The sequence below is a fragment of the Perognathus longimembris genome, chromosome 6 (genome assembly GCF_023159225.1).
Source record: "Perognathus longimembris pacificus isolate PPM17 chromosome 6, ASM2315922v1, whole genome shotgun sequence".
Lineage (NCBI taxonomy): Eukaryota > Metazoa > Chordata > Mammalia > Rodentia > Heteromyidae > Perognathus > Perognathus longimembris.
The window spans coordinates 25,967,608-25,992,614 of NC_063166.1; the positions used below are offsets into that span (position 1 = coordinate 25,967,608).

Here is a 25,007-nt window from a genome sequence, read left to right on the forward strand (position 1 = left end):
CTTGACAGATGATAATGGCTCTGGAGGGAATCACGAGGGAAGACAAGTGTGTACTCTGCATTATCCTAAATGCCGTTACTGGAGAAAGCAGAATGGCAGGAGGCTTGTCATTGCCTCTTGGGGAGCCAGCCCATGGTGTGTGCAGTGACAGGCTGGTGCTTGAAAGATCCATCTCTCTCTCACTCACACACACAGACACACATGCACATCACCATCTTGAGTAGTAGCATTTGCTGATGTCATGGTGATAGTGCTTCTCCCATGGCCCATTCCCTGAAGACAGGTTTGAGACAGGTGGGAGACATGTGCACAGTCAGCCCGAGGGCCTCGGGGTAGGTTCTAGGAGTGCACTTGGACCTGGGCACACGTCAGGTGTCACAAGGATGGCACATCCACTGCTTGATTCTTTCCTGACAAATAACGCCCTTTTCTTTGTGTATTTGTGAGTTGTTGTTGATTTCATTTTTCCCCCTCGAATTGAAGATGGTTTATCAGCAAGTACATGGTTTCAGCTATGGCATAAATTCACTTGAATGGGAGACAGTAATCAAGTCAAATGAAAAAATGCTTACTAGTCATTAGAAAATCTGTAGCCATTTGGGTTGTCATGTAGAAACCCAAAATCACTCAGGGGCTAAATCCTAAAGAAGATTCATTCTCTTATTAGTCCATATGGAATAGGTCCATAGTACCTGGAATTGATAGAATTCTGTAGATTGTCCCCTTCAAGCCAAACATGGCCCACTGGCACAGAATTATGTTTTTAAAAGAAATCTGGTGGATTAGTGGTAAGGATTTTATCTCCTTCTAGACCAATTACTCTGTACAAACATTTTATTTTTGGATCACTTGTAATCACAATGTCACCTCTTTGGACACCATAAAAATGTCAACTAAGATTTTCTGCAAAGACAATATCTGAATTTTGAATTTTAGGTTCCACTGATGGTCCAGAACACATTAAAACACTACCAACATATTCAAAAGCACAATGGCCTATTCATCCATACAGAATAGTATGGCCAATAAGTCAAAAGATTTTTTCACAGAATACCAGGAAGCATAGTTCTATATTGACTCTGCTACCACTGGCCATTGATCTGATCTAAAATAGATTCAACTTTTATAATAGTGGTAAGCTTTCCAGAAAAACAGTCTAAAGCATGACTCACAGCAAATATAGATAAGCTATAGTTTTAGGCTATCCGACCCTCTCAGTAGTGCCGTCTGGGTTTAGAGAGACACACATTTCTGTTGTTGTTATTGTTGTTGTTTGGACTGCTCCTGGGGCTTGAACTCAGGGCCTGGGTGCTGGGTGCTGGGTGCTGGGTGCTGGCAAGGCTAGCCCTCTACCACGTTGAGCCACAGTGCCATTTCTGTTTTTTTTCTGGGGGTTAATTGGAGATAAGAGTCTTATGGACTTTCCTGCCCAGGCTGGCTCCAAACCATGATCATCAGCTCTCAGCCTCCTGCATAGCTAGGATTACAGGTGTGAGCCAAGGGCCTCCATCTCTGTTGCTTGTAAGAGATGATATGAGATTACAGAAATCTGAGCTCTTTGGCCCAGGGCAAGGCCCAAATTGTATAGCCTGTGTGAATACACACTCAGGGCCTGGGGTCAAGCATGAGCATCTGAACCTGCCTCTTCACCAATCCTCCTTCAGTATGTAGCCTACTGTGGCCTTTGTTCCAGAGGCTGAGGGTATACCTCCAGGAAACTCTGGAAAGATAGTTCCTTGTGATCAAAAGAATAGTCCCAGATGGAGATCCATTTGGTTTTTAGTCCCAAGGTCTACCACTGAGCAACTCTGTGACCACAGCCAAGTTACTTAACCACTCTGCCTCTGTGCCATCATCTGTAAAATGAAGGTGTTCACTATTCCCCAAGGCTGCTGTACAGGTTAAATTATTACACAGAAAACACTTAGAACAGTGCCAACTTCATAGGAAGTGTGGAGTGAATGTTTGTCATCATCACCATCGTCATCATCTGTAATTATTACTCTCATTTCCTTTCATTGTAAGTGGAAGCTACAATTAGTATGGACAAGTTACAACTTCTTTTCAAGCCTGGAAAAAAATTACCCTAGATTTAGAATAACTTCTTGATTTGAATATTCCTTAAGTATAATGATTCCACTCTTAGAGCTCTGAGTCTACCATGGTAGCCCAAATAGTATGACCATTTGATACAAATATTTGAGCAGGTGATGAGTGATTAACATTTTCACAAAGAGCATTAAATTCAGCATCGTTTAATAAATGTGCAGCAGTGGACATCTAGGGGATTATCTAGATAAATTAAATCTGCCAATAATTCCTCAAGCTTTATTTGGCCAGTAGCATCAGGATTTTTCACTTTCTAAGTGTTATGATATTTTTTGTTTTAACCACAATCTATACACAGAGGGTTCAATGGCTGGCTTGAGAAAGTCCTGCCCTATTTTGCTGTAGTTTCTCCTGGGGTTGTTCTAACAAGCAATCTGGAGAGAGTCTGGAAATTTTCTCACCTAGGTCAACAACCCAGTGGGCAATCAAGGTTTAAGCTCCCTCTGAAGAAAACCCCATTTCATTACTAAGTCACTTGGAGAGTACTTTCTTCCATTTATAGAAAATCCATAGCTGGGTCCCCAGTCTTAGCAATGAGGTACTCTCTATATGACTCTCAGAGGCCCCAGAGAACAAGTGCCATATTCTTGGCTTAGATAGAGCCAAGCACAGTAAAGCAATGCATTGCATTTTCACAAGTGGGTATGTGTAGGGTAGGGAAGGGTAGAGACTAGAGTTTCCTCGATGCCTGGCCTCAGAGGTCCTGCAATGGCTCAGAGGCATTGTTGGAAGGGAAATAACTATGAACTCCTAGGTTCAAATAGGTGCCTTTATTGGAAGCTGCTTTTATTCTTGCAGTACAAAATATATTTTCTTCAGACTTTCCACTGGCAGGGTATAGTCAGTAGAGATAGATCGAGTTGTAGGAAGCCTTCTTCCTCTGCATATGTCCCCACAAACATTTCCATTTCTGCTTCCCTCTTCCCTCCTCTTCCCATCATTGAGTCAGCAGATACCTGAACTCTCAGTGGGAAAATGTGCTGATTCCTGCTGAAGTCTGGAGCAGCAGAATCTTCACCCCTCAAGAAGAGGGAGGGATCTGCTGATCCAAAAGGTGCATGGGCTCTGGGGAGAAAGGCTCAGGGCACAATTCAAGAAAGAGATGTCCACGTGGGCTTGCTGGGAGGGCTGAGAGAAAGGAGTCACATGGTATGAGTAGCTGAAAGAAGAAATTGCTCCCAACCCAGCTCCCAACTCTGTGATGCTAACATCAAACCTTGAGGTAAAGACCAACTGCACTGGCATCCAGGATTATTTAATCTGGGCCATGGTAACGAGGTAGAATTAGGAAAGGAGTGGTCCCCACTCTAAAGTCCCACTTTGCATTTCTGCTTAGAGGGGAGAGAGCCAGTTTGGAAATGTGGGATCTTCCATTCAAGATGTTGGTAAGAGTCCTAACCCCTGGCCTGTGTCCACCATCTATGATACCTAGATACAGCCCCCTCACCCACTCTGGGACAAAAGTGTGTCTAAATGGTAGACAAGCCCACTCTATATTCTTAGTCATTACATTATGAGGATTTAAATGTCTCTCAGGGGCCCTAGTTTTATTGGTGATTGATTTTCCTGTGCAAAATTTCTTGTAGCTTCTTTTTCTGTTTGGTTTTGTCATTTTAATTAAACCCTATTGGTTACATTTTCTTACACACTTTCTTGCTTGTTTTTGGCCCTCTTATCTTGTTCTTTAGCAATCTAAGGCTTGAGAACTATAGTTTGTGGGCACAACTGACTAACAGAATCTTCTGGGTAGATTTTGACAGTTACTCATTTTTGACTTCTCATTCTGGAGAAATTGAATGTGAATTTGGAGGGGAAGAGTTGAAAGGATTTGCACGTTTTAAAAAGTTCCTCAATGCACAGTACAGGTTAGGAGGACAAATTAATTTTGTTTCTGTGTTTGTTCACTGGGGTATATTTGTTTTAGTTTTTTTTCTCTTTATTATTGGCCTCACTTGTTTCTACTTGGTGAGATTTGCCTGTGTGAGAAATTTCTGAAACATCTGAGTACCAAGAACCTTCCCTCATTGTGCTTTGCAATGATGTTTCCTTTACCTTTTCATTTTGTCTCTGAATCATACTGTCTTGGGGTCTCCTGGTTCAAACTGTGTGAACTCAGTAATCTTTTCCCCAAGATTTCTTCCTTACCCTCTTGAATAAACATTACTTTAATCCAGTTGGTCACAGTTAAACCAAGTCAGTATTTTTTCTTTCTCTCTTCCTTCCTTCTTTTCTTCCTTCCTTCCTTCCTTTCTTTTTCATCTTTTCCTTTGTTCCTTCCTTCTCTTCCCCCATCCCTCATTTCTTTGTTTCTTCCTTTCTTCTTGCTTGATCTTATTATAAATGTCATAAGGCAAAGTTTTCTGTGCTTCTGGTTAAATGAAAGACTTCCAATCAATAATCAGAGAACTAAATCTCACCACATTATCAAATCATGCCCATATGGCACTTAAGAAAATATGTTAGGAATGTTTATTCATCTAGCACACTGGCCTAGTCTGCATATCATATCACCTGAGCAGATGTACATTTTAAAGGTCTCCTATGCAATTCTTCTGATGCTTAGCTAGACTTGAGAAACACTGGCTCACACCACAAGAATATTCCTTCTATCCTGTCCCTGCTTCTATTTGCTCTTCAGCAGACATCCATCTACAGGTTCTGGGTTACACAAAGGTGTCTTCTTGACATTGTACTTCGTTCAATCTCTTTTCTTAATAGGCCTGTTTGTCTCAAATAGAGCATATGCTTCCATCAATGTATTTCAATTACGTGTCTCTTCTTTTCCCAGCTTGGTGAAATAAGGTCATATTTATTGCCCTATCTTATAAGATTTGCTTTCAAATTATATCCAATTCATTTTGTTACTCATGCTTTGCTGACTGGCATAAAATAAGATGTCTAAGATTACAACTTTTTCCTCCCATCTCCCTGCTCAATTGCCTTCTAGTGAAAAAGAAAACCACCAGTCACTTACTCATTCTTATTTTTATGTCATATCTTCTGATTTTCACAGCATGAAAAATGATAATGATAAATCACAGCATGATTTATCTGGGCATTTTTATTTCTCCTCATCTATGTTTAATGTTTGAGACATTCTTTTTCTCCTTCTCAACTGTCTTTCGTCTTTAAAAACTTTTAATGTGAAAATGAGCAAAAGGATCTCTAACTAGAACAACGAACCTTTGTTTAGATCACCAACTTCAACAGTGCAGTGATTTGTTCCTTTGGGAAGCAGATGTTGAGATAGATTTAGGAGAGTAAAAGACATATTAAGTATTGATGCCCACTGGTTGGGTGATGGTGGCTCACAGCCATAATCTTAAGAGGCTGAGATTTGAGCCCCTTCAGATATCAGGAGGCTGAGATTTGAGGACTGAGGTTCAGAGCTAGCTTCAGTAGACAAATCCAGAATACTCTTACCTCCAAATAACTGGCAAAAAGCCAAAAGTAGAAGCATTATGCAAGTGACAAAGCTCTAGCTATGAATGAAAAAGCTGGACAAGAGTGGCAGACTCTGAGTTCAAACCTCAGTACCAACGCATAAAAAAATAAAATCAGGAGCTGGGAATATGGTCTAGTGGTAAAGTACTTGCCTCTCATACATGAAGCCCTGGGTTTGATTCCTCAGCACCACATGTATAGAAAAAGGCCAGAAGTGGTGCTGTGGCTCAAGTGGTAGAGTGCTAGCCTTGACCAAAAAGAAGTCGACAGTCCTCTGGCCCTGAGTTCAAGCCCCAGGACTGGCAATAAATAAATAAATAAAATATAATCAGAGGGAGCAGGGGAACCATCAGACTTGCAAATCTGACAAACTTCCTGCTAACTCAAGGAGATCAGGTCCAGCTTGGTCTTGAGAGGAGTCTTGTGTCGGCAGAAATGGCTGAGTGCTTGGGCTTTGGTCTTTCTTAGTCATTGTCTGAGGCTAAGACTGACTTCAGCTCATAGCTTCAGTACCTGATAGACATTGTGACAGCTGACCATACTTCTTATTCTGAGTAACAAAGTCCCCCATCAAACATGCCCTTCTTAAACCAGAGGTGTGTGCTTTTCTATTCTCAACTGTGATTGAACAACTAAGCAAGCCAGGAAGTACAATCCAATTGGATTGCCTGTGTCGCCTCTCTCTGCTGCCACTGTATGTTAGCCTGTCTTTCTCTTCCTGCTGATTAATGTAAATTGCCAATGCCCAGAGGGTCACTTCTTTCCTTATCTGCTGGTCTCTGGACACAAAGTGCAAGTGCCCACGGCACAGTCTTGCAATGGTTCAACAGGAACTTAAGCCAATATGTTCTCCTATTAAGTCGCATGTCCTAGTTCCTTGATGGAACATTCCCCTTAGATTCCATTCTTTGGTGCTTCCTAACTCCTGGTGGTACACGTTAACTAACTTGTGCAGGCCTTTTGAGGACACAGCCTCTTTCCTTCCATTTTCAGACTTAGTATGTCCTCAGCTGAGTGATGTGCAGACTTAATCCCAGTGACTGGCCTGGCAGACAGATGCTGAGAAGGAGGTAGAAGGGTAGAACCCCAGAGAAAGGAAGAGAATGGAGCAGGACTGAGCAGGGTTGGTCAGGGGAGCTGTTAGATTTCTGTACACTTCTATTACAGTGTCTGGTGGCCTAAAAGAGAGATCGGGGCAATGATTTCCCAGTCACTGTCTAGGGCCATTATAAGAGGAGGAGCACAACTTTGGTTCAAAGCTGAGGTGAATCTAAAAGGAGTAACACCAGAAGGCTCTTTCCAACCAGTTTCTTTGCAGGTAGGCAGAATGCTTCCTTAGAGGAAGACTAGCCTATATCTGTATCTGTCTTAAAAAAGATTATCAGCATTTTTCCAGACTTCAACAATTAAAACATCTTTGATGTGGTTAGTGAGCTGCTGGAAAAAAATTCTTTCCTGTCATCATAAAATGAATTGCATTGTACTCAGCTTAGCATTTTTGGCATCTTAAATCATAGTCCGGCCATCGAGGTTCTGCATACAATACCATCTGTAGAGCCCACTGTTCACTTCCTTGTCTTTCCTCTTCCTAAATCCCCAGCTGCAAACACAAGGAAGCAATGAAATGCCACCTGTGCTTCCAAATCTTTCAGTTTCTTGCTTCAAATTTCATGATCCTTAAGCAAAGTGGATTTCCTTACACTCACCAAGGACTGGTGGGACCACTCATCGTGCCACTCTTCTCTGTGAGTCTGAGCATCTCTTTTCCTGGGCAAATCTCATATTCCTTGCAAAGCTCCAAGAATGAAGAATTTCTGTATCCCCCAATCTCTTTCTGTTGAGTTCATCTTTCTTTTCTTCCTCTTCCCAGCCCCCCCATCCTGGTTTTCTTTCTGCATCTCTCTCTCTCTCTCTCTCTCTCTCTCTCTCTCTCTCTCTCTCTCTCTCTCTCTGTGTGTGTGTGTGTGTGTGTTTCCAAGATCACTTAAATATATAGCACACAAAGAGACAGTACTTGTATATTTTCAGTGGTTCCCATAGGCTGTGGTCTGCACTCCCTTGCAAACCTCCCATACTCAGAGCAGGTACACGGATGACTCCTATTGGCTTCTATTCTTCCTGCCTAGGGTTAAGAGTCCAAAGGGAAAACTATTGGTCCTTGGGTCTCCTATTTGTTATTTCCTTTGGCCAGTTAATGAGGCAAACAGTCTTAGACATTGATATCCCTCATTCAGGGCCCCTTTTTTTTAAAAAAAGAAAATAACTATAGCTATCTATATATATTATCCAATATCTCTCATGATTCCCCTGGCCAAACTCAGGGATTCTTCACCATAGAATTACTATGTTATAAATGTTTGCTTAATGTTTATTAAATTGTCAATAACTGATGCCACTCTGCTATAGCCACTGGATTGTAAAATGTTGGGGAGCTAGGGGGAAAAAACTCGAAGGATTTCAGTGATTCATGTGTTTCCTACCAATGCCAGCCTCTGCTGTGGTGTCAGATTTAATTTCTGTCTCCCTGGGCTCCGGCCAGCGAGAACAATTCTTCTAAATTGACTATCTCCGCATGCAAAATGGGATCAACATTTTTATCCGAGTTGAACAATCAATTCTTACACACACAAAAGTAAAACAATCAGTTTGACTCTTTTCTTCCCACTTAATTATTGAGCTGAATTGACAGCTCGTAAGGTAATTGAAAACACCTCTAGTCACACAGCACAGGACGTGCCTCTACAGGAATCCCAGTGGATTCTTTATTATGCTGCTGAGTCGGTGGGATGTTTGAGCACTTCTGGTGGTAGGGAGACCTTGGCTTTCCTGAACACACCACTGAGTCCCTTTATTAATAGTTAATCTGGGTCAAGTTTCCCTGAGGCTTGATATGGAGGCACTTAATGGACATATATCTTAGAGTTACCCCAAGGTGTCCCTTTAGATTAGTGTCCCAGATCAGAATCCAGAAAATAGACTTTTATTGCCATTCATTGTGGACACTTTATTTGGTGTCCACAAAGTTTTGCTGTGGCTAGTCCTCTCTGACCCCACATGCCTCCCCCATCTCAAAGATTCCCTAGGACCTTTTCAATATACCCTCCATATCTGGGCATCATCTAGGTATACTAGAAACATACTTTGGGGGTGCCAAACACGTCAATAAGAGCCTGTGGGGTACCATTCAAAAACACTACTTGAGCTTAGACTCGGGGAGAAAGGAGGCGCCCAGGAATGACACTATCATTACAGCAGAGGGGTTGATGAGGATCTGTGGGTGACATCACTATCTCCCCCTCCCCCTCGCCAGCTAATTCTGTTTTCTCCTACTGATCCATCCATCCATCCATCCATCTATCCATCCATCCATCCATCTATCCAGGCAGGCAGTCCATGCCTTACAGGGTCTGTAAGACATACACAACATATATAATGCATACAACAAGCAAAGTTAAAAGTAATTATTACAAACAACCCCCAAAATGTTAACTGGATGCAGGGGGTGGGGGCGAGACTAAACTCTAAACAAATAGAAGACTAAAAAAAAATACACAGGACAATACCCTAGAATTTTGCTTACGGGTACACCATAAGTTTGTTTCTAAGCTTTCTAGTACATGCTCACTTTGGTAACTAACAGAGCCCATAAAAATCAATGAATAATTACTGCATACCAAGTGTTTGCTAGGCATCATGTTAAGCAATGAATAGTATTTGAACTATAGGATTTAATTACAAAACAATTACAAGAGCAAAATTGAATTACAGAAACAAAGGTTCCAATTTTTCAACCTTTTGATTGGCAAAGATAAAAAAGAAGGATGTCTTAGTTCATTTTATGATGCTATCTCAAACTAGGTAAACCATGAAGAACAGATATATAATAGGTTCATGGTTCTAGAGACTGGGAAGAGTAAGAATGTGGCACTAGTTTTTGCCATAGCCCTTTCTGTGCCATCAACCCATGGCAGATAATGAAAAGCAAGAGAAAAACAGTGCAAAAGAGCTTGAATTCCCAGCCTCAGGCCCTTTTACAGTGCATTAATTTAGTCACAAGAGTGGAGCTCCACATTCTGACTTTGCACACTGAGAATTAAATTCCCCTTACATGATTTTGGGGAGACTCATTAAAGTTATAGCAAATGGTAATACTTGGAAGGTTGAAGGTGAAAGAGCAACTTCAGAATTACTATTTAGACTGGACAATATGGCAGATTTGCTGGGAGGAAGTTTGGCATCTTGTATCATAAATGCATATACTTTTGGCTTTAAAATCACATTGCTAAATATAAATCTAAAGGAAGCAAAATGGTCAAGTATATAGAGATATATGTTAAATGATATTTATTAATATGTTTTTGTGCCAGTCATGGGCTTTGAACTCAGGGCCCGGGCACTGTCCCTGGCTTCTTTTTGCTCAAGGCCAGCGCTCTACCACTTGAGTCACAGCGACACTTCTGGCTTTTTCTGTTTATGTGGTGTTGAGGAACCAAACTCTGGGCTTCATGTATATGAGGCAAGCACTCTAGCACTAAGCCACATTCTCAGCCCTGATATTTATTTTCAATTTAATTTCATTTCATTTTGATAGTTCTGGGGTTTGAACTCAGAATTGCATACGTGCCAGTCTTGGATCTTGAACTCAGAGCCTAAGCTTTTTTTTGCTAAAGGCTAGCACTCTATCACTCAGCCACACCTCTACTTACAGATTTTTGGTGGTTAATTTTAAGAGGCTCACAGACTTTTCTTCCTGGGCTGGCTTCAAACTATGATCCTATGATCCTTTGCTATCAGTCTCCTGAGTAGCTAGGATTATAGACATGAGCCACTGGCATCTAGCTCCAACCTCTTTATTTCATAGATAAAGAAAATATGGTCCAGTGAGATAGTTGTAGGGTGTGTGTGTGTGTGTGTGTGTGTGTGTGTGTGTGTGTGTGTGTGTGTGTGTATTGCTGCATGTGTTGTTACAGTTTGGACTCATAGCCTCCTCTCTCAGAGACATTTTTTGGTGGGGCTGGCCTGGACCCTGCGACTCTCAACCTCCTGAGTAGCTAGGATTACAGACATGAGCCATCAGTGAGTGGCTTAAGGGAATCTGAGTTTACCCGGTCAGTAGCCACACAACCATTAATATTAAATCTCAGCCTTTGTGCTTGATATGGGAAGGGACTCTGAGATCTGATGTACTGCATTATTTACATTTTGCAGCTTGATTTCAATCCAGTAACTAAAAATCCTAATGGGAAAATCTTCCCCAGTAGTGGCTGCTTCAGTTTGAGTCCCCTCATGGTTTCTTCCAAGGACCAGGCCCTGTATCTGTGTCTCTCTGCCATCAGTTCCTGGAGCTCATTAATGCTTGTGAAGGACAATGGTAGTAGTCAGAAGAATGCTGGCCTGTAACCCAAAACAGAAATCCTAGGCAACATTTTATTTTATTTTTTATTATTGAGTAGTTGTACAAAGAGGCTGCAATTCCATAAGTCAGGTTATGAGTACAATGCTTCTTAACCAATGTCACTCTTTCCATTGTCCTCCTCCATTTCCCCCTCCCATTCCCCCCCCTCCGGTTACATAGTGTGTTTTTTTTAATACAATGTGCATTGGCTATAATGACTGCATTTTCTCATCCTTTCTCCCTCCATCCATGTGCTTTTTCTTTGCCCACTCCCCACAAAGCATGTTTATACTCCCTGGTATTTATTTTGATAAACAGTTCATAAGTTGTTCAGAGGAGTACACCTTTGGACTTCTCCCCATTTTAAAACATCACCATAAAGCATTTGTGACAAATAAACCATTCTAGAAGGCTTGGTGTAGCCAGCTGGTGCTCTGGCCTCATTGCTTCAAGAAGCCTAAGACCATTTAGGAAGACTTCCTTCTTTCTTCCCTCCCTCCTTTCCTTCCCTCCCTCCCTCCCTCCCTCTCTCCCCCCCTCCTTTCTTCTTTCCTTTTTTTCTGTTTGCTTTTGTGACAGGACTTTGCTACACAATCAGGGCTAGCCTTGACCGTTTGATCCTCCCACTTCTGCCTCCTAAGTGCTAGAATTGCAGATTTGTACCACCATACTCAGCTTGTTTACTTTCTACTTCTATTATTGTATTGTTCATTTACAAAAATATTTACTGAGTGTTAATCATCCCAACAATTCTGTAAGAATTTTCATCATTCCTGTTTTATAGAAAAAAAAAAACCCATGAGAATAGAAAAGCAAAACCATTGTGCAAATATTTTTGTGAGTTTTATGTGCTAAGTGTCTCAACTCCCAGCTGTCAAGAGTGACATATAAACCCAGATTTTCCCATCAATGGCTCTTCCTTGTTCTGCTTGGGGAATGGGGAGGCCACCCCTTTCCTTCACTCAGTAAGGTCATTTCTCTTGGTGGGGCTCTGGCATGGAGGGGGTGATCACTCACTTGCCAGCTCATTTTTCTGATAAAATTTATTTAGTGTTCACTTACATCTTTCATCATGCACTGATTAAAACCACTGTGGAATAGGAAAGAATATTGTCACTGCACATAGTCCATGAGTAGAATTGTCCACCAGCCTTTGCGACATGAGTGAGACCCTTTGAGCATGTCCACTGGGTGGAGAAGGGACCCGAGAGGCTGGGAAGATGGACTAAAAGGGTGATGTTAGTAGACAGGGCTGCTCAGTGGCCTCAGAAGATTAGATGACTTCAAAGGTGACTCCTTTGAAGGTCACCAGCAATTGGCATGGAGAAGGTAGTCCATGAGGACCAAATGCTGTGCAAGTCACTCTACCAGAGTCCAAGTCCTTTGAATCACTCAAGATCAGTGGGGGCAGTAAAAGGGCAACTCAAGGGGAATGGCATCTGGGTGGAAACGAATGCCCTGCTGCCTTGTTGGAATAGCTTGCACTCTTCCACACTTGCAGCTGCGGAGTCCTGGGGGACTTGTCTGGCGACATGTGATTTTACATATCTGACAGCTAAATCAGAGATCCAAATGCCAAATCCTGCACTCAGGAACATTACGTGGATTTGTGACACTCCCAGGGGGACTCCAGATCCATAAAGCAATGAATGGATTACAATGAGGCATAAATAGAGCATTTTCATCTGTGACATACAATCTTGCTCTATTATTTCTCACACTGTTACATGAAGGAAATCTATACTCAGTCACTCAGGTCTGCTCTCAGAAATTAAAAAAAAATTTAAGTAAAAAATAAAATAAGCCTCTCGATGCATCTGGAATAAACTAAGAAGCTAGTGTGAAAATTCTACTGAGATAATTTGCATCAGGAGGAAAGTGCCAGGATCACACCCATTGTCAGAAAGTGGTCATCTCAAACCAATTTGTCATGCAGTCATCAACTGGCTGTTCAGCTCTGAGCAAATCCTTTTATCTTTCTATGTTTTTTCATTTATCCTGTGGGCTCCACAGCTCCAGGAAGACATGCCTAAGAGTGAGCAAAATGTTGTACTACATGGCACCTAAAGAAATACTAGAACTTTTCTTTGTGCTTATCTAATACTGAATGTTTTCCCAATACATGCCATATGTTAGTATACACCTGTTGTTTGTAAGTGAATTAAGTTGCATGTCCTGGAAAGATGTACTTTAAAGTACATTTTACTTCAGGCATCAAAACAAAAGTTTGGAAGCAAATTATTTAAACCTTCCTGGTCATTCCGTTAGTCTATACTTCTATGAATTTTGGGGGAAATTCTTATTTTTTTAAGTCCTCCCATTAAAGCTGACTGCCTCAGCTATCCAAAAAGAAAGGTTGCATTGTACTCATAAATTGATATGTTAAATTGAAGCCCCTTGGTATGGCTACTTAAATATAAGATATTGATATATTTAATATTTAAATACTTAACATTAAAATTTTATTTTATAAATGTTTAATATAAGCATTGAATATTAATATATTTCATACATACAAAACAAACTAAAAGCTAGGTGCTGGTGGCTTACCCCTGTAATACTAGCTACTCAGGAAGCTGAGCTCTGAAGACCACAGTTCAAAACCAGCCCAGGCAGGAAGGTCCTTTTGATTCTTATCTCCAATGAATCATCTAAAAACTAGAAGTGGAGCTGTAGCTCAAGTGATAGAGCACTAACCTTGAGCAAATATGCTCAGGTACAACACCCAGGGCCTGAGTTCGAGCCTGTGACTACCACCACCACCAACAAAAACAACCCTCTGAAAAACAAAGACAAAACTGTGTCTGTCTTGGGCTATAGCTGCATGGGCGGAGAAACCACAGGATGTAATTAACCGACCCCTTAGTAACATGCATGGCACACAGTGAGATGCTGCTCATCTTTACAAATACTTCTAATCTCTTTTATTGGCTTTACACTGGAGTATTCCCAAATCAATTTCAAAATTAATTTTATATGTCTATCACTGAGAGAGTTAGGGCATGTAGAATTATCTTCGTTCACATGAGAAAGAGCTTCAGAAAGGCCTACTGACTTTCCCATGACCACCCAGCTGGCATGTGGCAGGGCTACCACCAAAGAACTAAGGACTCTAGAGCTCTTGCCACTTCTAGCCATGTGCCAATTTGTTCCTGTATTCCCTGGAGAAATAGGGGACAACATGGAAATGGGCTGGTATAGATGCAGTCCCTGGCTAGTTAAAAAATGATGCAGCAATTGGGGTCCACTGTTGGAAGACCCACAGCATTGTTCTTGTATACACAAGGCCTCACGATGCAGGGAGGCCTGGCAGGGAGGGTGAAATAGAGGCACAGGTTCTTTCTGCTACCGGCTGTTGTGGTGACTGCTGCGCTATAGCTCCTGACAAGTGCTGTGTCTTTCTCTATAGTTGCAGGAGCATCTTGATTGGAACAGGAGCCGAACGTTTACCAAGCTGTGATGGAACAGGAGTTCACAGGCTCAAGAGACTGTGATTTGAAGATGGACTCCAGTTCTGCCAGGGGTGTAGCACTAGAGTGGCAGGCAGGTAAAACCACACCCTGAGCCAGCCATTTTGTGCCTTGTTAGTGAATGGACCCAGGGCTCAGGAGGGAAACTTTCTTCAGTGCACCTCTTCATCCACTCATGTGACATGGACCTGAAGAAACATTACTTCATCCTGTCTATCCCTGAGTAGTATTACTGTGGCTGAAGACATACAATACTGCCTTGTTAACCATGATGGCTCTTCCCTGATTATAACAGCATTTAGATGACTGTTGTTTCCCTCTTCCAGATGACACATCTCTTGAGGACAGGCAGGTTGTCTTTTACTCTCCTACATCCTCTGACCTTCCCCATAGAGCAGCCTAATTCACAGGAGATAGGCAATGCTGGTCCAGCAAATGAATTGTAACCAATATAACAGAGGTCTCATTCTCTCCCCCTACCCTTTGCATTTACCTTCAAGTAGGCCTCTGTATTTATTAACATTCACCAGGCTGGGTAACTTTAATCAATATATATTAGCATATATATAGTACAATATGTATTAGCAGCAAAGCATCACTTTCAAAATCCTTTGTTGAATTGTGACAATGTGTAGAATCCCTATAAATAGATCTACCTCAACGTATGACACTGTAACCTCTCAGTACGTCAGTTTGATAATAAAAATTTGAGAAAAAAAAATAGATCTACCTTATGTCCCACTGTACCACTCTTGAGTATATAACTGAAAGAAAGGAAGTCAATAGGCAAGAGATACTTGCATATCCATATTTATTGCAGCTCTCTTCCCAATAGCCAAACTGTAGAATCAGCTGAGGTGCCCCACAACCAATGAATGGGTAAAGAAGATGTGGTGTACATGTACCATGGACTATTACTCAGCCATAAAGGAAAATGAAATACGTCATTTGTAGGAAAATGGAAAGATCTGGAGATCATTTTAAATGAGATACACTGAACTTAAGAAACCAAATATTATATGTTCTCATTCATTTGTGGAAAACTGAAATAATTGAGGAGGAGGAGCAGGAAGAGGAAGAGGATAATTCAATGATGGTAAGGGAACATAAATGTACAAGGGGGACTGTGCAGAAGGGATCAACAGGAGGATGAAAGTAGAGGATGCTGACAGGGGAAGAGGCTCAAAGGATGTTGCATATATATGTGAGCACACACACACACACACACACACACGAAGACAACATAAAACTCATCAAACACTGAAAGTGGAGAACAGAGCCATAGGAGTAGTGGTGGAAGAGTAAATTTGGAGGGCTGGGAATATGGCCTAGTGGCAAGAGTGCTTGCCTTGTATACATGAAGCTTTGGGTTCAATTCCTCAGCACCACATATATAGAAAAGGCCAGAAGTGGTACTGTGGCTCAAGTGGCAGAGTGCTAGCCTTGAGCAAAAAAGAAGCCAGGGACCATGCTCAAGCCCTGATTTCAAGCCCCAGGACTGGCAAAAAGAACAAAAAAGAGTAAATTTGTTCAAAGCACATTATGTTATGGGCTGGGGTGTAATTCAGTGGCAAAAGCACTTGCCCAACAAGTGCAACATCTTGGGTTCAATCCCTGGTACCAAAAAATAAAAGACAATATATATTATGTGTATGTATGGAAAAGTCACAATGAATTCTCTTCATATTTCAAATGAGTATTAACTAAGAAAAACCACATAGAATTCTACAAACAGACAGAGAAAGACAAATGACCATTTGAGAAATGGATGGAGCAAAGGTTGCGCAGGAAATTCAGAAAGAGAAAACTCCCAAATACTCTAGTTAGTGAAAATTTAAAATGAAAACAATCTCCTTATTAGTCATTTCAGAAATAAATGCAAGCGCCAAATCCAGAGTTACTGTTTTGCCACCCAGAGATGCACTTTTATCGATTGGTTTCATTTGTTGACAGCACTGTGCGGCAGTGGCTTCTCTGGTCAGTAATACTTCTTGGTGCAACCCTTTGGCATTGCCAGGGAGTCTGGAAAGTGAGCACACCCCACAGCAATTCTGCTCTGGATATATTTTACTTATTGTATTAACATGGAGCATTTTGTGAATCAACTGGTTTAACAAAGGAAAGCACAGGAAACAATGTAAAGAACAGTACATTATACCAACAGGAATAAAATAATGACATGTTTAAGTATACCTAATATTTGTTTGAAGTGATTCCCCTCCTCTCTACATCTCCAACGATGCCCCAAAGACATCTTGGAAATGGTCACTTTGGGTCCTTCTCTCTGCTCTGGTTCAAGGAGGAACCCTAGTTGAGAAAGCTTTACAACAACCATCCTGTATGCGGGAAGACATGGAGATAATTGCCCCGAATAACATTATGATAGCAAACGTTTCACAACAACCCAAACATCCAGGAGACTGAAGAAGATAAGTAAATTCTGGTATATTCCAGTGATGATTTTCACTGCTAAAGCAGTGAATAGACAAAATAGATACAACATGTATCAACAAGAGTAAACAGGCAATGAATGAAAAGTAAATTGTACTCAGCTACTGAGCAGTTACATGAAATGTTAAAACAGGTTCTGTTGTATATTATTGTCTACTCTTAACATGTGTAGTAGACATGATAGAAATTCATGAAGACAGCTCACTCCAACGTCAGAAGACTGGCTCATTTTTATATAATTCTTTGTATTATGACATAGTACATGTTATATAATCACATTAAGCCTATTATACATGTCTAAAATATATAAACATTAAGCATACTTAAGCATGTCATTCTATCCTGTTGGTATAATGTATTAGTCTTTATATTGTTTCCTATGTTTTCCTTTGCTAAACTAGTTGATTCCCAGAATGCACCATGTTAAATAAAATAAGTAAAATATCCCCTCTCTGGCATCCATCTGTATTAAAGAAGGATGTTAATGATTCTTCATTTTATGCAGACAGAGGAAGTTTTTCTTGAAAGTATTTTAGGTAGAATTTGATCATTTCTTTTTCCCCATCCCACACCGTGTTCTGGTTTTTGAGTGCTGCTTATAAAGTCTACATTCCACGTGAAGCATTCAAAGTGTTCCTCCGGGCTGGGCACAGAGCACTTGAGCAACGACTCTTCAATCTCCTGCTCTCAAGCACTCTGCATCCCATTCAGATTGGAGTGTTGCCATTTTTCAGATCCACTCAGGGATTTCTCTTCACACTGCTGCCCTACCTCCCCTCCAGATCCTTTCCCCAGAACCCTTCTCCTGTTCTTGGAATTCCACATGGTATATAAAGCCTTTAGAACATGCCCATGTAGACATAGCAATTCTTTCTTAAAATATAACTCAGAAGGTGCACAATTAGCTCAAGGATGTTGTCTGTGACATTGTCTTCTAATGTCAGAATATTAAATATTACCTTCATGTCCAAAGAAAGCTCAAGTAAATACGTCCTGTGCAGGACAGAGCACGCTCAAAACACAGGCTGTAGAGCCACAAGACAGACTTCCCAGATCCAGGTCCTCTCCTGGAACATTCTGACACCTTGGATCTCTGTGGTCTTTGTCTTTCTGTGCCTACATATTCTAACCAAATAACCTAGTACTAGTACCTCCTTCCCAGAGTTGTAAGGGGGGTGAGGTGGGGTGAATCTTTTGTTAAAGTACTTGGTGATGGGCATATTGTAAATAATTCTGGACATATCTTACCTGCAGACTCTTTTTTTTCTTTTTGATGTAGGGTTTAAGTGCATAACACAGATTAGCTTTGAACTCCCTCTTGCCTGGTCTCTTGAGTGCTGGGATTGCAGGTGTGTCCTACCATGCTTGTCTTGAAATGAGGAAATGCCAGTCTACCATGATGTTCTGATTAAACCTTACATGCTACTAGGCACAGTATCATATCAACATACGTGTTGAACATGAATAGCAACACAATTCTAGCTGAGTGCCTTTTAATTTGAGCTTCTGAAGTAGTGTCCTAGGACTTGAATTTGAGGTGAGTTATGTGAAAGGACCTGAGGTTTGGTGAATGAATCTTGTAAGGAACACATAACTAACAAGGAAGTCTGCAGAATCTGGACTCGGTAACCCAGAACAAACCCAGTTCTGCATTAACTGGCTAGGTGGCCTCAGGTCCATTTCTGTAGCCTCTAGTTCATTCTTCTTCTACTGCTGAAGTATAATAAAGCTAGTTTCAGAGTTTAGAGCGAATGATTAATCATATTAATAACTAATAGTTGTCTTACCATGTGAAAGGCACCAATCTAAGTTTTGTTCATATTATCTCATTGAATTCTCTTCACTACCCCATGGGGCACTGTAGTGTTCACATCGCATCTCCCAAAAAGAAATGTTGAAATTATAACCCTGAAGGACCTTATTTGCAAACTGGATCTTGGCAGGTGTCATTAGTTAAACCCAAGGGCTATAGTGAGCCCCGAATTCAATGACTGGTGTCCTTAGAAAAGGAGTGATATATAGTCACAGAGAGAAGACCATTGACCATCTAGCACAGAGTGAATGATGGAGCTGCAAGCCAAGGGTAGATGGGCATGACTAAAAGCTGGAAGAGATGAGGAAGGACCTCTCCAAAGAGAGTATGACCAGGCTGGTACTTTGACTGCTGACTCTAGCTTCCAGAACTGTTGTAATAACTTACTGTGCCAGCCCTGGGAAGGGAACAGGGCTGGCAGGATGCTTTCCCCAGGCTTTTCAGATACAGAGACTAAGGCTCAGATTCAACAGGAAACCTGTTCTCTCCAACAAGCTAAGACTTGAAACCAGGTCAGAATCTACACTGTGTGTTCTTAATTATTAGACAACAATAAACAGATTTGTAGATGGTTCTGCCATTTTCCTAGGGAGGACAAATCTGTTTTATTCTCACATTTTTCAATTTCGGTGTCTTTCACCATCCCCAAGAGGCAGCCTGAGACTGATGTGTTGGTTATCTCAAGTCCTGTCCTGGTTTGTCCAGCTGAGTCTATGCCCAAAGCATGCAGTTTTCACAAACTTCACACTGCAGTCTCAGAGCAGCTGGGCCAGAGCAGGCTGGTGACGAAGCCTCTTCTGCAGTGGCTCTTGGAAAGAATGTTCAAATGGCTTATTTCAATGACCCTGAAGAGAGGCCTAATTCTTACGTCTAGACTCCATCTTATAATTGCACCTCCCCAGGGCACAATCGCAAACTGCTCTATTCAGAACATCCTATATTTATGATTCCAGGGCTCTGCTGACTCAAAGAGAGGAAAAGGAAGGGGAATAGATGAAACTCAAATTACCCTCAAAATCCATTTCGCCCCAAACCTTCCTCTTCCATCAAAGTGATTTTTCCCAATTGCAACCATTAGAGGTTTTCAGATTTGACCTCTATCTTCATTTATTCCATTTTTCTCTCTCTTCTCTTTCTCTCCCTCTCTCTGGAGACACTCAGGAAGATGCAGGTCTGGAAGAGAATAGAAGAGCAGCAGTACACCAAAGCTGGTTTTCCCAGCTGTGCAGTCAACTGGGTTGGTGATTCTTTTAACCTCTGAGACACACAGCCTTATTTATAGGGAAGATACATCTAACTTCATGGATTTGGGAGGTTTTGTTTTGTTTGTTTTTTAATAGCAAAAAGTACTAGGTTGCAGCTCCATTGGTAGACTAGCAAATGTGAGGCCTTGAGTTCAAACCCCAATAGCACCCAAAATGCCTAGCTCTGGTGGCTCATACCTGTAATCCTAGCTATACCGGAGGTTTACATCTGAGAACTGTGGTTTGGAGAAAGCCTGCACAGACAAATCCAAGCGTCTCTCATCTCCAACTGAGAAGAAAACAAAACAGAAGTGGAGGTATGGCTCAAGTGATAGAGTGCTAGCCTTGAGCAGAAAAGCTGAGGGAAAGCACTCAGGGCCAGAGTTCAAGCCCCAGTACTGGCACTCACATGTGCATGTGCCAGTACTGGGGCTTCTGGATGAGAGGGTCCTGGCTGCAGGCTGACCTTCCACATAACAACACCTACCAACATAAACCCCAAACACAGTTGTCTCCAAATCCCTGGCTTGATTTGTTTGGGAATAGCTACTAGTGGACATAAACCTGGGGGAGAATGCTTTCAAGTCCAGCCTGGTCTCTAACCACGTGCACAAACTTGGAAAGTGACTTGAACTCTCTGAAGTTGAATGGTCTCATCTGTAAACTCAAGGCAGTTCCACTTCCACCCATCCTGTGGATGCTCAGTCCTACCTGTGTGCCTTGATGAATCTCAGTTTTCTTTGTCTTCTCCTTATCCTACCAAGACAAAGACAGGACTTTACTTGGAGCAAAACCAGCGAGGGCTGCAGGATGAATTCCATCAAACAGGCGTGTTATGAATGGGTGGTTGTATTTTCTTCCAAGCATGACATTTGGACTTGGCATAATCCAATCCCTTTGTGAACCTCCAAGTCCTCTCTCTGTTTCTGTGTACACAGGTCTGTGGGCCCAAGGGTGCTGCCTGGAGCTCTCACAAGGAAAGGCGTGGGCCCCTCTGCAGGTGTCGGATCCTGATAAGCTTGTCAGCAGGGGCTCTGAAGAGCCCGGATCTTCTGTCAGATATGCAGGTGTGCTTGGGCTCAGCTTACACTCCTGAGTCAAGGTCATGGTTGCCAGGGTGGAAAAGCCTCTCCCCCTGTGGGGTGTGGTAGGGAAAAGGAAGCTTTCATCAACCCGAATAACAACCTGCTGCAGCCTGGGACCCACAAAGGAAAATGCATAGTTTTCTCTTTGTAGTGCATCTGAGAAAACCAAAGGCCAGACCCCCTAGGTGGAGGAGGATCTTACTGCTACATTACCTTGAGCATGTGAATATGGGCAGGGAAAGGGGGAAGGGGACCCAGGAGGAGTTACCTGCAGCTGCCCTTGAAGGTGGCACAAGCAATCAGCCTAGGTGACTGCACAGCAGGGAAGCCAGTTTTAGATTGCTTCTGCTCTCCAGCTCTCTTTCTGACAAGCATTTTCCTGAGCTTCTCCAAAGAGAGAGACAGAGGCAGACACAGACACAGAGAATGGAATAAATGAACATGATGAGTGTCAAATCTGAAAAACCTCTAATAGTTGCAATTGTAAAATGTATTTTCTAGATAGAGTCTTGTGTTTTGGCCCAGCTTTGGACTCTGACCCTCCTTCTACAGTTGCCCATACTTTGGGGGGACGGTCACAGGAGCTCACTCATTATACCCACCATTTTTTGTTGGTCCCACTAACATGTTGTCCAGGCTGGCCTCCTGAGTAACTTGAGATTACAGGCATGAGCCACTGCTCCCTGTCCAGGATGTTGCTAAGCAATGTTATGATGTTACAATGCCCAGGAAATCTCCTTCCAAGAAAAATATTTTGTGCCAACATTGTGTGGCACAAAATGTGGAGCATTCTTAAAAACTGAGAAGCCCTCTTTTGACCTATCATCTCCACAAATGTATGAAATCCTTCGCACAGTGGCTGGGATACCACCATCAAAAAATGTCAGCTCAGTTATGACCAGTGTGCTCAGTTTACAGGCATTACTATACGATGGCTGAGTTAGCGGTCCTTGATTGGTGATTCCTACAGTCTTCCTAAGGGAGCAAAGAGGACCTGAAGTTCTTCCTCCCCTGTATGGGTCTCTGGACACCAGCCCACGCCAGATGTAGCCCGTTAGCTGCTCTCTCCAGCACCCGGTCTCTCGTTACTGGGCATAGATCCTTTGCAATCAATACACCCATTGAAGGGTTTTTGGTTATGTTTTCCAAGTAGAGGCAGCAAGGTATGTGGCTGGCAGTAGGTAGCAGAGACTGAGCTCTGGAAAATTGTTTCAGGAGTCTGCACTCTCAGGCTCTGGCAGGATGGGGGTAGTGTGGAGGCCTCTCAAGGCAGCACTGACAAGAAACAGCCATCACATGCGTCAGACCTGGGTTTGGCATCTCCGCTCAACTCCTTCCCCTCCAGTTGCTATTTCATAACATCTAAAACAAGAGTAACTGGGTTGTGTTTATGTGTCCCTTTTTGTTTGTTTGTTTTGTTTCCCATTTAAGACTAAGTTTTATCATTCAGCCCAGGCTGGCCTCAAACCCATGAGCCTCCTACCTCTGTCTCCTGAGTGCTGAAATCACAAACGTGTGCCACCATGCCTAGTAACGGAAACCATTTCCACTTTCAAGGGTTTGTGCAAGCAAGAAAGGAAATAATGAATGTTAAGTCCCGAAGGTAGGTGGTATAATAGGTAGATAATTAAAAGGTACCTATCTTTAGGAAAACGATTAGGACAGGCTCACTGCTAGAGCTCCAGGGTGCCTCCCAAAGGTTCATGTGCTGAAAATGTGGTCGCAGCATCACCATGGGAAAGCTGATGAAAATTTGAGGTGATGCCTAATGGAAGGTAGTTAGGTCATGGGGCATGGCTGGCCCTTAAAGGGATTAATGCTGATCTCACAAAATGAGTTAGTTCTTTAGAGAGCAGGCTTTAATAAAGCAAGGCTACTCCATGTGCTGTGCCTTTGCTGGACCCTACCAGTTTTCTTTCTGTGATGAGTCAGCTAAAGGCTCCTTCACCAAGACTCCAGCACCATGTCCTCTAGCTGTGAGCCTCATAAACCTCTTTTCTTTATAAATGACCTAACTTTAAGTATTCTGCCATAGTAACACAGAATAGACTGACAAATACACTGGCCTTGGAGTATTGCCTAGTACGACCTACTTGTGTAACTAGAGGCTGGCATGCTTCTGGGTGGGTCTTGTTCACCTTCCTGCTGATCAGCATACCCAAGTACTTGCCTTCTGTTTGATTGGCACCATAAGTTGGCCTTGCTTCTCTTGAAGGCCCCCTGGGAACCCTCAGTGGGAAACTGAGGCAGGCTTTGTAGAGATATGTCTTGAGGACTGGAAACTAGGCTACCTGAAGGAATAAACGGGAAGATCTTGGCCATGAGCCTACTTACAACCTGTCCAGGGGCGGGGTGGGGGGGGTGGGGGGAGGAGTCTGAGAGATGGGCCACTAGTGATCTTGAATCAGTCACCTATACTATTTGAACTATGATTTCCTTCCTTTTGAAGTGGACACAATTAGCTACATCATGCTAGTTACGTTTAAATTAGGTGATGATGATGGTGATAAACAATCGATATGAATGTGACTGATCGTGGGAATTTGACATATGTGAGCTTCTTTTCTTAAGGAATTGCCAAACTTTTCACCCAACTGAGGATTTGCTTGGATAGCAACATACCTGCCTATTTGTGGACATATCCCTTCTGCCCAGGTAGACTGGCACCTCTCTCTCTCTTTTCTCCCTCTGTCCTCCCCCCACCCCCGCATTCTCATTCCCACCCCTTCATCTCAGCCAGGCATGACCCTACTCCTCTACTCAGAATATACTTTGTTCTCTTTCTATACAAATTTTCTCTCTACCACAACAGAACTCTTCTCTTCTCTATCCTGCTCAGCCCACTTTTTCTAGTAGCTTCAGCCTTTACCCTTGAGCACCGGAGAATGACTGCGTTGCCAAGGGTAGCCTCCATGTCTCAGGCTGCCATGATGCATCCCAGTGATGAATTTATAGGCATCTTGCTTTGTTTAGAAGATTTTATATTTGAAGATGTCTGATAAGTAGACAGTCTATGTCCTCCCTTGCCGTCTTCTACATTTTCTGTGCTCAGAGGTACACTTGTTGCTGTTCTTGATTTACATTACTTGGTATACTGTTTCATACAATTAAGGGTGTCTCCATGGCTTTTTGATCCTCTAAGACTCAGAGCTCATGTGATATTTGACTTTGTGTCTCCAGGATTAAAATGAGAGTCAGAAAGCAAGTAGGCATGTAGGGAATGATGAATGCAAGAAGCAATGAATGGTTTTCATGGTAACAAATTTTCTTTGCCTCAGCAGGATTTCTTCCATCTCCTTTGCTAAAATAGCTGAAGGTAGCCAGCTTTGTGGGGTTCCTGGGAGCCACCAGGGCACCTCTGACATCTATGCCCCACCCTACAGAAACCAATTTTCACGGAGGTTGAGATCTGGGCCTCAGTTTCATTTTTCTTTTTCCTGAACATTCTTAGTGATATTGCTTTACCTTGGTACTGAAAGATGATCAGCCTTCAATATGTGTGGTGTTTTGAGTTCCCCCAACACTAGTCAGTTTATAGGCTATCATCCAAATTAAATATTTCACAATTCCTTTTACACTTCCTTTCCTCTCCCCTTCCAGAGATCTGTTATGGCTGCCTTACCCATGCATTTCAATCTTTCATCATATTAAGTCCAAACCTCCACATGATTTTCTTCTATCCCTTTTCTCTATTTATTGGTTATTTCTTTTGCTTTGCATTCTTCTTTTTCTGCTTTTAAGAGTGTCTTCCAGATTGGGCATAATTTCTCTAAAGTCATGTAATAAATTTCTCATTATCTTCTTCAGAGATGAACATGAACATAGGCACATAACAGACACTCAATAAAAGATGGATGCATGCAATGGAATCAAACAAAACCCATCTCTCTAGTTCATCTTTCTCCAAGCTTACCCTAATGACAAAGGCCAGGATGTAGCCAAATAACCCTGAGTGGGGACCTTTAAAGGGGGAAAGATCCAGGTGAGTGCTAAGTA

The 25,007-nt window shown here is 42.2% G+C and overlaps 1 pseudogene; it reads right to left on the minus strand.

The window, feature by feature from the left end:
- Positions 1–571: 571 nt before the first annotated feature.
- On the minus strand, positions 572–21,033 carry LOC125353659 (annotated as a pseudogene).
- Between the last annotated feature and the right edge of the window lie 3,974 nt (positions 21,034–25,007).